This window comes from Glycine soja, chromosome 9, assembly GCF_004193775.1.
Source record: "Glycine soja cultivar W05 chromosome 9, ASM419377v2, whole genome shotgun sequence".
Taxonomy (NCBI): Eukaryota; Viridiplantae; Streptophyta; class Magnoliopsida; order Fabales; family Fabaceae; genus Glycine; species Glycine soja.
In genome coordinates, this window is record NC_041010.1 from 24,650,318 (window position 1) to 24,665,742 (window position 15,425).

The 15,425-nt window shown below is 40.8% G+C and overlaps 1 pseudogene; it reads right to left on the reverse strand.

The window, feature by feature from the left end:
- Nucleotides 1-2,350: 2,350 nt before the first annotated feature.
- The window catches only part of LOC114368283, a 32,112-nt pseudogene continuing 19,037 nt past the window's right edge, over nucleotides 2,351-15,425 (reverse strand).

Consider the following 15,425-nt stretch of genomic DNA (forward strand, 5'->3'; position numbering starts at 1 on the left):
AATTTTATTTTATGTTGTTCAGTGTTTATTTCGTTTTGGGCCAGAGTATTGTAATAGGGCCCAGTGACTTTGAGTGACTCTTTTTAAATAGCAGCCTTGGGATTCATGCAAGGCTATTCTGTTATGCTATTTTATTATTCAGAGCTTTTGTTTTAGATTTTTACGTTTTTCTGTTCTAAGGCTACTATTTTCGTTCTTAATGCAATTTTCCGTTTTCTGCTTCTAATTACAATTTCGTTCTTGCTTCTTCTTCTACTTTCATTTATGTTTCTGTCTCATTTACGTTTCTGTTTCATTTACATTTCTGTTCATTTACGTTTCTGTTCATTTACGTTTCTGCTTTATGTTTCATTTGCATTTTCTGTTTGAATCTATGGAAGGCTAGTTTTTCTGGTGTTGTTTCCTTTTGAGGACGAAGCCCAACTCTCTTTGAGGTTTCGTTTGTAATGTGGTTTCCTGGCAGTTTTCCCTTCACCAGTTATCCCAAATTCGTGAACATTAATCAGTGCACGCTTCGTGTTCGATTAATTGCCTCTGAGCCTAACTTGCGTTCATGCTTAATGGACGAAGGGCTAACTGGTGTATGTGGTGCCTAATCACGTATTGACAACCCTAAGTTGATTTTCGCTTAGTAAATTGAAATAGGGTTGGATTAAGTGGTTGACTGTTAGGGATGAATTCTCCATAACCCAGGATAAGAGAATGACTTCTGAATCAGAGGAAACAACCCGTTTTTAATATTAGTAGTTTCATATTCCAGTTTATTTGTTCTGCTCTTTAATCACAAAACAAACAAACCCCCCCTAATCGTTACTGTTACTGCGCAAGTATATTATGAACATCTGGTTTGTCATTGCTCGTTGGGAAACGACCTAGGATCACTTCCTAGTTACTGCATTTTCATGTTCATTTTATTCGGGTACGGCCTCGATCAAGCTGCATCCTATCTGGAGCCATATCAGAATTATACTGATACTGCCTAATGAAGGCCACCCTTATTATCTAACTAACAAACTCCCCCAAATTTATAGCTTTGCTTGTCCTCAAGTGACAAAAACATGCAATGACAATTTACAAAGGTGCTTGCTACAAAATATTGAGTGCATGATGACAAAATGAAACAAAATGTCCTCATCAATTGTTTTTTCACCAAATATGCAGTTATTCAAAGATAAGAACATAACATATGCTATACAATTAGATGAAGTTATGCACAAGACAGATATTAAAGAAAGTAGCTTAAACCAAAGTCTCATGGCTATTGTTTCCCTCACGCTCAAGTGTTTAAGCTATTAAGCAATAACAACGAACAAGAGTATCTTTGTATTTTATCTCATGTCATAAAGTCAGAAATGCCTAAACAGAATCAGAAGGACTTTCATAAGCTTGTAGTGAGGCTTGGCTACAAAAATTATTAGTTTTTCTAGGATTCAAAGGCTTAAATTCTAAGAGAGCATGGATCCTAGACTCACCCAATGTATTTCCTTTTAATTTATTTAGCTTACTCACTTGCCTTGCATTTGACCCTATTACAACAACACACACTCTCTTTGTTTGTATTTTACTTCTCTCTCTCTTTTTTTTAACATAACTTATTTGTTGTGTGTGCTGAAATGTCTTGCCTTTTCACTTCACGTCCCAACTAACTCCCCCAAATTTGGGGCAAATTGCCTTGAACCATATGCCCTCCTAGAATTTAAACAGGGTAGTTGGAGATATTCATTTTAAGTTCAGGGTTCAATTTGAAAATTTAATTCAGCTCACAAAGGGTGCAAAGGATACAATTATAATTACAGGTAAGCTTTCTGGTCAAGTAGTTTACAAATAGAACAATGGCCTTCCTCACTTTCAAATTTATGCATTTCATTCTAAAATTCAGAGACTGATACAAAGAATGTTACTCAATGCTAGTCATTCACTCACAATTTAAGATCACACTCTCACCGGGTTATGGTTCAAGCTTTTCATTCTCAATCAATCTGTCTACTGACTAACATTTCTAATTGCAAGCTCACACACTTGTTCTTTCTTTGTCTATCATACATATTTGCTCAAACTCATGATAAAACACAATCTTCATTTCAATCATGCATTCAATCCATGATCACCATTTCAAACTCATATCAAACTGAGTTTTCAAAGAGTCAAGTTAAACTATTCTTTATGCATCAAGACTTTCAAAATGTTTCCAAAACAAAAAGTATGTTGTAAACCATATTCACATGCCACAAACCATAATAGTTCATACGTACTAAAACCATGCAACCACTATACTACGAAAACATAATAATTAAAATGTACTCAGAATGATATAATTATAATAATAATTAGGACAGGTAATCAAATCCTGTCATTCATCTGGATCCTGCTCCTCATCATCGAAATGTAACACTAGCGTCCCCGGAGGAGAAGTAATTTGTCCCCCCTCCTCATCTGAAAGCTGAAGCTCAGATGTGGTTAGAGGAGTGGTGTTCAGTGTCAGGACCGGTGTGGTAGGGTCCTCTGGTATCTCTAAAATGGAAGTAGAGGGGACAACTGGTCTCTCATGTACTGGTGTAGGAGGATCTGCTACCTGCTGAGCAAAAGATAGCTCCATCCCTGGTGAGAATAAATCTTCTAGGGTCTGTGGTGTCCTCTCAGGAGTAGCAACCTCCTATCTCAATTGTGACTCACCTGCTTCAACAGTCTCATGTATAACTGGCACAATTGGCTCAGGAAAGACAACCTCATCAGGTCTCATCTCTACTCTTGCACCTGAAAAATCAAAAGCTCCAGGGATGGTAGCTTCAGAAGACGCATCCTGTACCTATTGAGGTACCTAAGCACTGGGGCCCTCACCCTCTCTCATAGTTGAAGGTATAGTTCCAGGCCAGGATACCTTCTCAATGAACTGTTCTACCGACATAATGGACCCTGGAGGAGCTACCACCTGTAGGCTATGCAGTAATAAAATCTATCCCTGATGAATACTCTGAAGCATGGCTTCAAAGTGCTGAGAGTCATGGGCAGCTGGTGTAGGCGTGGCAGAAGTGGGAGGAGCCGGTGGTGCAGAAGAAGAAGGAACATCTGCTGGTCGAGCCCTTACCTTCCTGGCCCCTCTGAAGTTAACTGTCAGATCATCCACATTCCAACAGTTTTTCTTAATGTAGGCCAAGTTAATGGCCGAGCTCAGGCTCTCATAGGTCAGAATGTCAGAGGTAACTCCTCTAGCTCTACATAGGGCAGTGATCAAGGCTGGAAATCTGAGCTTAGAGGAGTTACTCTAGGCAATGGTAGAAATCTGACCTGAGATTATGGCTCCGATGTTCATGTCCATGCCTGTGACTAAGCCGTAAACCAACCTGAATCTGTCCATATTAAGATCAGAGGTGTGGGAAGTGGGAGTCAAGTTGCTATAGGAGAGGACACTCCATGTCTATGCAAGAGTAGTGAGATCTTTCCTCAGAAGCTTCCAAGGATGGCCCTCTGCATTCAGAACAAAACCCTTACCAGGGATGCAGAGATGGGCAGCAAACTCTTAAGGATCAATCCTCATCCTCGAAAACCTGGAATAGGTAGGCAGTGTCTCACCCTCCTCCAAGACTACTAGAGTCTCTAAGAAAGAATTCAGGCTGTTAGCACCAATCCTAATTAAATGTCCTCTCACCCTCACTTGCTAAGGGCTCTGGTCTTCCAGGTTGTATAAGTTGGCATAGAATTCTTTAACCACTACCACATCTATGCTTCCCTCCTGAAGGTTGGCGAGGCGTTTGTGTAGGTTACGCCTTTCCAGCTCTGCCTTAAACTCGTCGAATTCAGTATGATAAATCTTAACATTCCTTTCCGGAAGGATCCTCCGGTCTAGAATGTTATTTGTATATCAGTTCCAGGCTTCCAAAGATTGGAATCTCCGGGTATCATACTGAGCATGTGGCCTAGAAGCAGTGCTCTTCCTTTTCCTTGATGCCATCTGTAATAACAAGAACCAAAAATACATTAGACTGAAATTTATTCAAGTTCAAAAACAGAAATTAAAAGCTAAATTTAATTGTAGGCGCTTAGCGAAATATAGCAGGCTTAGCGCACCTTAGGCAAAACAACAAACTGGCTTAGCGCAACAGGTTGCGCTTAGCCAGTTATGACAGCAAAATTTTGTTCTCCATAATCGGCTTAGCGAGATAGGTACTCACTTAGCCCAGAGAAAATTATTTCACACAGTGGCTTAGCGCATTGGATGCGCTTAGCCCAAAGATTGCTGCAACAAATTGCGCTAAGCTCAGCAGGGCTGGGTTAGCGCTTTACAAAACTTCAAGATTGTCTAAGTGATATGGCTTAGCGAATCAGACACGCTTAGCCAATCACTTGTCGCAAGGAATTGCACTTAGCTCAAATCAGCTTGGCTTAGTGCGCAGCGGCCTTCCCAGATTTTTCTAAGTTACTCGGGCTTAGCGGGATGACACTTGCTTAGCCCTCATGTTGTCTTTTTCCGAGCTTTGGTGGCTTAGCACACAAAGCTGTCGCTTAGCCATGTTCATACCAGATGATGAACATTCATCTAAAAAGATGAACTCGCTTAGTGCAACACGATTGTCTTAGTGAGTTTGCCTGGAATGCATACATTCACGCACTTTTGATGAACTTGCTTAGCGCATCAAACGTGCTTAGCGAGTTCGTTGCATTTTCCAGAAAAACGCAGATAACGAACTTTGTTTTCTTCTCTTTTTAGGCCTCTAAAAGGCATCTATCAAACATGCAAGACCATCAAATGTACCCACACAGTATAATCCTTAGCAAAGTCCTAATTTTTATCCATTATATTTACAATATAATCCTAAAAATTAAATTGCTAACCTAATGTATTCTATCCTAAGGTTTCAACAAAAGCAAAAGCATAAATGAAGTGAGGAACTTACTTGGATCAGAGGTGCTTTGTGAAGATTAACAGAAGATGCAAGAATGATGCACAAATGCAATGCGCAAGTATTTGGGAGAGAGAGATTGCAGGGGATGCGTTTTAGAAATTCTGAGTGAATGTGAGTGTAACTGTTGTTACACTCACTTATCTGTTTTTCGACCAACTCGCTTAGCAATTGCGAGAGACGTTTGGTTTCTCAACACGCTCGCTTAGCGGGCCGTTTCACTGAGCCCAAGCCCAAATTTTGAAATTCAAAATATATATATATATGTCATACCCTAATTTCGTCCGGGGACTATTGCTTGATGGCATGCAACCTTTGATTGACCGCTTCGAAGTACTTGGCACCCTTTGTTGCACAATATGTGAAGTCCCGAGACGCGTCGGAAATCAAAAGGAAGCGTGGTTACGCCATCCGTGAAATTCCGTAATGTGACGGAAACCAAAAGGAAGTATTGTTACGCAATCCATGAGTTTCCGTAACTTTTTCGAAAGCTAAAAAAAGAGTAAATGCATGATCCGTAGGTTCCGTAACCTTACGGAAAGAAAATAAGTGTCGTTACGAAATTCGTAAAGTTTTGTAACGTTACGGAAAAATAATCACCAAAAAAAGTAAATGGGGGTGTATTTAGTAAAAAAAGGGTTTAAATAGCAACCAAGCCCACTTGGGCCTTCCAGATTCTTCCTCTAAAAGGCGGTTGCTTCTGGAGGAAGCAACCTGGCTCGCCTGGGCGAGCTGGGTGGCAAGCTCCTCCCCTATTTTGCTATAAATAGGGGGAGGAATGAAGAAGGAAGGGGTTCAGCCTTCTTGGCACTTCGTATTCTCATGAAATTGCTGAGGAAAATTATTTCCGTGAAGAAAATCCAAGACGAGGCGCTTCCGTAACGTTTCCGTGGGTAATTACGCGAAGATTTTCAACCGCTCTTCGACATTCATCGTTCGTTCTTCGTTTCTTCGATCTTTAACCGGTAAGTACCCCAAACTGAGCTTTTCAATTCATTCTATGTACTCGTGGTGGTCCCCATTTGTTTCGTGTACTTTTATTCTCATTTTCATTTACTTTCCGTACCCCCTTTGGACATGCTTCAGTCATTTGTTTAATTCATTTCTCGCCTAATCAAAAAATAAAATAAATTTCCTCCGATCATTTGATTTGTAATATCCGTTAATTTCTGTTAAAATGAATTCCGACCGTTCGGTCGTGCCGTAACCACGTTGGAAATCAAAAAAGAGGTAAAATAATAATATAATAATCAAAAAATACCTTTTAGTAAAATAAAGTGGAAAAATCAATCGGACGTTTCTCTTTGGGATTTCTCGTTCTTAATTGAATTGACTAATAACTAAAGTGAAATTAAGGCTAAAATCAACCCGCAAAGTCAAGCTCGTCCACAAAAAAGTCACTAAAAAAGGATTTGAAAAGTTCAATATCTCAGTTTTTCTTACCAAGTAAATGGATCATTTTTAAGGTCCAATGCCTTAAAATGACCACCTTCTAAGTAAAAAGAGTCGCTCGATTCACCCTTAAAAAAGAACTACGTAGGTCTGATTTCCTCTTCGATGGAGGGTACGTAGGAGCAAGAGCCCCGCTTTTGTTGACCTCAAAAATAAAAAAGGAAATAAAAGTTAAGATAACACAATTTCACAATTCTAAAAAATAGGCTGTTGTCCTTTGAGACAAACGTGAGAGGTGCTAATACCTTCCTTAAACGTAAATTTAACTCCCGAACTTAGAATTTTCGTTTTGACCGGTTTCCTTTGATTTTTCCGACGTTTTCCACAAATAAACATTGGTGGCGACTCCACGCATTTTCCTCCTTTGGAAAGCGCACCCGTGAGCCTCGCCTCGCTCGCCTACAAAATGGCATGTTGCGACAGTTGGTGACTCCATTGGGGACTGTTTTTTGTGAGTTAGGCCTTTTTTAGGGAATTGTGGAATTGTGAAGCTTCGTGTGTGCATTTTGTTGAACTGTGTAAATATAATAACTGCTATCTTTTCCGCATTTTTACACTGCATTCTAAGCACCCACGGGTTTGAGTAAAAAAGGGGCCTTATACCTGGGTTCATGGGAATCTAAGGAGTGGAGGTGAATCTATGATCATGCTAGGTCTCCGACTTGCTTGATAATAGTGAAACCTCGTCTAGAGCTTTCTCTCTTTATAATGTGTTGTCGCTGGTATTCCATATCACCATAATATTATTATCTTGAGTGATGATACCTCTAGAAAACAGCCGTGTGAGTTATGAATCTTTGGGAGTAGTTATTAGAGACCCCTAGATATTATCCTATAGGTCCCTAAAATAGGGGCACAAAGCGAACACGCTGTGTGCCTTTTAAACACTGTCATGCATATAACCTAAAGGTCATGTACGCCTTTGTGGTATGATTATTTGAGGATATTGCCATGCTGTGTAAATCCCCCTGTTGCGCTTTTGTGCATCTGCATCATGTCGTCACACATACGTTGTATGTGGGTCTCGTCTTTTGTCGTGGGAAGTCGGAAGATCCATATCGTCTTCTTAACTGCACACATGGGGCACTGCGCCCCCAAATGTGCAAGTAAGAAGAGATAATTTTTCGGGCTCTCGTGTCCATAAATGCATTCATATCATGCATCGCATAAGCATCTCTTCATAGCATCATAATGAATATATCGTTCCTACATTTGTCCGTTATCATATTCCAGCATCACATTTTGCATTAGTCATTGCATCATCATGCATATGCGTTCAACAAACGTTTTTGATCTACAAATTGCATACCAATTGTTTTCATGTTTGCTCATGCGTGACCCTTGTGTTTTCCCCTGCAAGACAAAAACCAAAAAGAAAGCGCGAAAATTCATGATGCATTCTTAGTTGCATGTGTTAGGTACCATGAGCCAACCATGTTGGGATCATAAACCCATTTCTAAAATAAATAAATAAAAACACAAAAAACAAAACAAAATGATTGAGCATGGTACCTAATGCGTGGTTAACTAAGAAAGGATGTCTTTTCGGGCATCTCAATCTCATAATTACATTTTCCATGCATAGCATGCGTATTCCTAAGTCTTTCATCCCTATGAAATGTTGTTGAAGTATTGGCGATCAAAATTGCCATTCCCTGGGTTATGGGGTTGAACCAAGCTCGTGCTTTTACAAAAAGGTTCATCGAGTCAAGTTGAAGTAAAGAAGTAACCATCTTGCAAAATTGGGGCAAAAGATGGATCGTGTTACATCATTGCTTCGTCTACTGCCAAACACGTTTAGGATTGTTGATATCCTTGTTACTTCCAGCTTCACCTTGACAAAGATGTCATGGACCATGTTGAAAATCTAAATTGATTCAACCCCATGTCCTGCGTAAAAATTCGCAATACTTCAACTATGCATCATTCACATACATCCATGCTTTTCATTGGTTGCATTGCTCATTACATTCTTTCCTTGAAAAATAAAATAAAATAAAATGAACTTAATCATTGTTATAAAAAAAACATGCTTTACGGTGCCTTCACCGAACCTGTGCTAGAGCTAGAGTAATGGGTGAAGTAGAGGAGGTACAAGAGAAGATGAAGGCCGACATGGAGGCCATGAAAGAGCAAATGGCCACGATGATGGAGGCCATGATGATCATGAAGAAGATAATGGAAGCCAGTGCGGTTGCAGTTGCCGCTACCAGCACTGTTGCTAAGGTGAACCCGATGCCCCCATCTGGCCTCAACCAAATGAATCATCCAACCTCAGCTATGGTAGGCAAGGATTTGGGAAGTACGGGCGGCCCCCATGATGTGAAAATTCAAAACGAGCACGCCTTCCCGCCATATGGCTTGCCTCTCAACTATACGCCACCCAATGTGGCGTACACTCCCAATAAGAATGTCAATAACTCCACTCCTATACCCATTGAGAGCCAACAACCCCAAACTGATCATGCACATGTCTCTTAAACCGTGGGGGAGACACATGAAATTCCCCACCACAATCTAGCCGACTTCGAGCCTTGCCTCGGATATGCCACTGAAGGGCAAGCAGTTGGTGGTATACCCCTACAAAACCTTTTGGAGGGCCCTCAGTATCATCCCCAACTACACCTCTTGCATTCCACAACAAGTAAAAACCCTCATGCTATGGCAGAAATGGGAAAGTTGGATCATCTAGAGGAAAGGCTCAGGGCCATTGAAGGAGGTGAAGATTATGCCTTTGCTAACCTAGAAGAGTTGTTCCTAGTACCCATATCATCACCCCTCCCAAGTTCAAGGTGCTGGACTTTGACAAGTACAAGGGGACTACTTGCCCCAAGAACCATCTAAAGATGTATTATCAGAAGATGGGGGCATACGCAAAAGATGAGGAATTGCTGATACATTCCTTTCAAGAAAGTCTTACTGGGGTAGCTGTTACCTGGTACACTAACTTGGAACCTTCCCGAGTCCATTCTTGGAAGGACCTAGTGGTTGCCTTCGTTAGGCAGTGTCAGTATAATGTCTTCGGATAGGATGCAACTACATAACATGTGCAAAAAGGGGGCACGAATCTTTCAAAAGAATACACCCAAAGGTAGAGAGACCTGGCAGCTCAAGTGGCACCTCAATGACGAAGAAAAAAATTATGACAATGATAGTAGACACATTACCAGTATTCTACTATGAAAAGATGGTGGGCTACACACCTTCAAGCTTTGATGATATGGTCTTCACCGACGAAAGGATCAAAGTGGGTCTAAAAAGAGGCAAATCTGATCATCATGCTTTGATAAATGCCAAAAAAAACTAGGGCAAATGAAGAGGGTGAGAATGAGGGAGAAGCCCATGCTATGACTGTCATTCATATACAGCCAAGTTTCCCCCCAACCCAACAATGTCATTACTCAGCCAATAACATCGGGATTTTCAAGTTTGTACCATTATTGTAAACCACAGTTACAATGTTAAATGAAATGGATAACGTTGATATCTTTGTCCCTCATCCTCTCACAAACGCATCTTTGCTTATTCAACTTTCACCGGAATGTGGGTGCAAGCCATTGGTCTATTTGCTCAAGCGACCTGTGCTCCTGAGTTTGGACTTCCAAGACCGTTCAATCAGAGATTACTCGTCTTGCACGTTGGTGGGGGTGCCGTAAAACAACGAGTAAAGTTCAAAACAAATAAGTTTCAAAATAAAAATAAAAAAGTTTTCAAAAAGAAAAAAAAGCATTTGATTGACTGTGTTTTCAAGACGTTCATGTGACCTCATTTTATCATTCCGGAAAGTTTGTCTTTTTAGAGAAAAGTGAGTTATCAAGAATAGGATGCTGGACAAATGGCCTTAGTTACCTTAAGAAAAAGGGGGATTGAATTAAGATACGAAGACTATTCCCCAATTAAACTTTTGCTCTCTCTTTTCGGATTAACAATGCACCCTTAACATGAATTACTCAAAAGACAATTCAAAATAAACTTCTTTAAAGCAAAAGGTAAATAGCATAAAATAAAAGAAGTTTAAGGGAAGCGAAGAATGCAAACTTGATTTATACTGGTTCGGCCACTTCCCGTGCCTACGTCCAGTCCTCAAGCAACCCACTTGAGATTTTCCACTCTCTTTGTAAAACTCCTTTTACAAAGTCTGAACCACACAGGGACAACCCTTCCCTTGTGTTCAGGAATCCTCTACAACAAGAGACCCACGGTCTCTTAATCCCTTTTCAGAAATAAGAAGAAGAGAAGAAGAGATCTCTCTTAAAAGAGATAGATTGTACAATGAAGATCAATCAAAATTCCTTATTAAATATGCAAGTGGTTGACCAAGGAATCTTTTTGAGAGGATAAGACATTTCAGTTCAGAAAAACTCTCTTAATCTTTTGAGAGGATAAAACCTTTTTGGGAAATGAAAACTCTCTTTAAATTCGTGTTTCCAAGTCACATATAAATAGACCTTTGATGGCCATTCATAAACCATTTGAATAGATGTGACTCTTGGAAATTATATTATGAAAATCCCCTCTGGTAATCAATTACAAGACTTGTGTAATCGATTACAGGTTTTAAAAATTTGAATTAAAACGTTCAATAAACTGCTGGTAATCAATTGCCATCCATGTGTAATCAATTACACGTTATAAATTTTGAATTCAAATTTCTAGTGATTGTTATAAACATTTTCAGCTGCTGGTAATCGATTACCAGAGAGCAAATCTCAATTTGAAATGATAGAATTCTTTGGTCAAACCTTTTGTTTTTTCAATTTGGAAACTTCTTCCTAAAGATTCTAGAGATCAACTTGATCATACATCTTGATTTTCATGGATTCTTGTCTTGAATAAAACTTAGAAGCACTTGATCCTTTAGCATCATCAAGACATTAAAACATCTTGCTTCTACATAGGAGTCATTTGACTTAATCCATCAACTGAAAAATCCTTCAACTATTTCTCGTCCTTGGAAAATTCTTTTTGCAAGAATCAACTGCATCTTTCGTTCTTCCTCACTACGAGGTTGTGAAAACAAGACAACGATTGTACCTCAAAGCCTTACACTGGGGCAATGAAAGGCACCATGCAAAAACCTCAAGCGAACCTAGGGGCAGATTAGAAGTTCTCACCCAATAGGTTCCCAGCTACAAGGTCATGATGAAAGATAAAAATTGGTACCTCAAAGCCTTACACTGGGGCAATGAGGGGCATCGTGCATGAGCCTCAAGTGAACATAGGGGCAGATCAAAAGTTCTCACCCGTCGATGTTTTTAAACAAGAAAAAAGGGAGACAAATCCTGGAATTTCAATAGATTGATTAAACGTCAAACGGCTCCATTGCCGTCACTCCAAAATGGTCAAGTGACTAAATAAAATAGAACATACACTCTGAGGGAGTTCCCGGAGAGATTTGCAAAAGATAGGATAAGGTTGCATGAATTATCACCTTTTTCAAAAGGACAATCAATCTGTGTTTTCCAAAAAAATTAAATCAAAATCAAAATCACAAAATAGGGAAAGAATGTCATGAACATTGTACAACTTTCCATTGCATTGCATTGTTTCATATGAGGTCAGCATTACCAAATTTCACGACAAAGGTTGCATGCGTCTGCATCCCTAAAAATCATGTTAACTGCATAGATTTCCTACATCTCGTGTCCAATCTTTTTGGATGACCGGCCCTCTCGATGAGTCGATCTCTTGCTTTCTCATAAAGGTGGACCCTTGGGTACTAGTACCTATCACCTTTAGAGGACTATGTGTCCTCGCCATCAGAGGACTGCACATCCTCGCCTGTAGAGGGCTGCACGCCCTTGCCTTTAGAGGGCTACGCGTCCTCATTTTCAGTGTGCTCCATATCCACACCTTAAGAGAATATAAGGTCCTTTGCCCTTAGATGCTTCACCGAGACTTGCGCTCCCGGTTAAGGGGCCAGTAGTTTCCTTTTATCAGTTCCTGGGCCACCCCCTGATATTGGAGGGCGACCAACTGTGCGAGCACATTCAGAGAGGGAGGCTATCACACATCTACTATGCATACCGGGGCAAGATTTCACCCGTGCCGCTGCAAAAAGACGAGTGTGGATCATGCGCACTAACATGACCACTCTTACATGGATATGGATGACGTTGCTATTTAGCAACATTTTGCCCAGCGACCACAATGCCAATCTCCCCCTATAGATGTATCAGTTGGTCTGTGCCGTCATGACATACATGGCTCAATTGATTTCTGATGTCATCTATTGTTTCCAGGGATCGCGCCCACAAGACGCCCAGTGGACCTGAAGAAGTCCAACAGGGCCCTGGGGTTTCCAGCTCTGGTTACGGGCCTCTGTCAGTCCTACAGGGTGCCCGTCCCCCCAGCGAGGTCATGCCATCATGACATAGGTAAGTATGCACGTGACTCAATTGATTTCTGATGTCATCTATTGTTTGCAGGGATCGTGCCAACAAGACACCCAGTGGACCCGAAGAAGTCCAACAGGGCCTTGGGATTTCCAGCTCAGGTTACGGGCCTCTGTCAGTCTTACAGGGTGCCCGTTCCCCCAGCAAGGTCATGCCATCGTGACATAGGTAAGTATACATATGGTTCAACTGATTTCTGATACCATCTATTGTTTGCAGGGATCGCGCCCACAAGACACCCAGTGGACCCGAAGAAGTCCAACAGGGCCCTGGGGTTTCCAGCTCTGGTTACGGGCCTCTGTCAGATCGACAGGGTGCCCGTTCCCCCAGCAAGGTCATGCCATCGTGACATAGGTAAGTTTACATATGGTTCAACTGATCTCTGATACCATCTATTGTTTGCAGGAATCGCACCCACAAAGACACCCAGTGGACCCAGAGAAGTCCAACAGGGCCCTGGGGTTTCCAGCTCTGGTTACGGGCCTCTGTAGTCCTACAGGGTGCTCATTCCCCCGGCATGGTCACGCCATCATGACATAGGTAAGTATGCACATCGCTCAACTGATTTCTGATTTCATCTATTGTTTGCAGGGATCGCGCCCGCAAGACACCCAGTGGACCCGAAGAAGTCCAACAGGGTCTTGAATTTTCCAAGCTCTAATTACGGGCCTCTGTCAGTTCTACGGAGTGCCTGTCGCCCCCAGCAAGGTCATCAGGCCCCCTACTAATCGAGCTTTCATCAAGAAGTACTGCGTCCCTAGGCAGGCGCAGGGCGAAACACCACAGCAGCCTGGGGATGGCCGGCAGCGGGCAACAGACGCATCGCCATCACCTCTAGAGTTCACCTCAGCTCATCCACAAAAAGGTTAGAGCGTTGCTTACGACCCATGGTCGACCAATAGGCGACCAAGGCCAAAGCCAAAGGTAAGCAAAGTACTAGGTCCGTGACCGACAAGCCATCACGCATCCAGCTCAACCTAGTACCTTTTAAATCTCTGCTCGTTATTTGATCACTTTTGTTTCTCAAGTCATAGCAGGACACACCTAGTTGCTCATGATCCTAGGAATTTAAATAAAACAAAGCACAAGCTCGGAAGGTAGTCATACCTCACAAAAAAATATATATGTATGTTTAGGTAGAAAGATACCTTGGATATGCATGTATGTAGCAAAAAATACTTCACAAAAAAAAATATATATGTATGTTTAGGTAGAAAGATACCTTGGATATGCATGTATGTAGCAAAAATACTTCACAAACATATATATGTATGTTTAGGTAGCAAGATACCATGGACACGCATGTATATAGCAAAATACCACACAAAAGTATACGTATGTTTAGGTAGCAAAATACCTCATGAAGAAAAAGAGCGAGCAAGAAAAGAAAAAGAAGAAAAAAAAATAGAAAATAAAAAAAAATAAAAAATAAAAGTTGTCTAGCTAAAAAACAACATGCTTGTGAAAAAAGATAATTTCCAACTTTTCTTTGAAAGATTTTACTCATCTTAACCAGTTTTTGAAAAAAATGTGTATACACCTATGTCGCAACCTACCCTTCGGCGTGACTCGCGGGATGCGTGTTCCACGAAAGTAATACGCGCGGAGTCGCCACCAACGTTTATTTGAGGAAAACGTCGGAAAAACCTGAAAAGACGAGATCTACGAACTTTTTAAGTGAAAGGTTCGGGAGTTGTATTTACGCACGGGGAAGGTATGAGCACCCCACGCGTCCGTCCCAAGGGACGGCAGCCTTTAATCGAATGTGCAAACATGACTTTGATTTTTATGTTCCCTTTTATGTCCTTATATCCTTTATACCCTTTTTATATTTTTCTCTTTTTGTGGTCGACAAGGGTATTTCCCTTTGCTCCTACGTATTCCTCAATTTGCGATGAGGAAATTAGACCTATGTGGTTCTTTCCTACCAAGTGATTCTCTTTTTACTTAAGAGGTGATCATTTTAAGGTGTTGGACCTTAAAAATGACCCATTTTACTTAGTAAGAAATTGAAATGACAAACTTCAAAAACCTATTTTTGTGGACGAGCTTGACTAGGCGAGTTGATTTTAGCCTTAGTTTCACCTTAGTTATTAATAAATTCAATTAAGAATGAGAAATCCCAAAGAGAAAACGTCCGATTGATTTTCCGCTTTATTTGACTAAAAGATGTTTTTATTTATTATTATATTATTATTTTATCTCTTTTTGATTTCCAACGTGGTTACGGCACGACAGAACGGTCGGAATTCATTTTAACCGAAGTTAACGGATAATACAATTCAAACGTTCGGTGGAAATTTATTTTATTTTTAGGTTAAGCGAGAAATGACTTAAATAAAATGGCTTAAGCACGTCAAAAGGGGGTATAAAAAGTAAATGAAACAAGAATAAAAATACACGAAACACAATGTGGACCACCACGGGTACATAGAACGAATCGAAAAGCTTGGTTCGAGGTACTTACCCGTTGAAGATCGAAGAACGATGAAGAACGTCGAAGAACGGTCGAAACCTTCACAAAATTCCTCACGGAAACGTTACGGAAACGTTTTAGAAGCGCCTCGGCTTGGATTTTCTTCACGGAAACAATTTTTCCAAGCAAATTCGAAAGAGAGAGAAGTGCCTAAGGGGCTGAACCCTTTTCCTTCTCACTTCCTCCCCTATTTATAGCAAAATA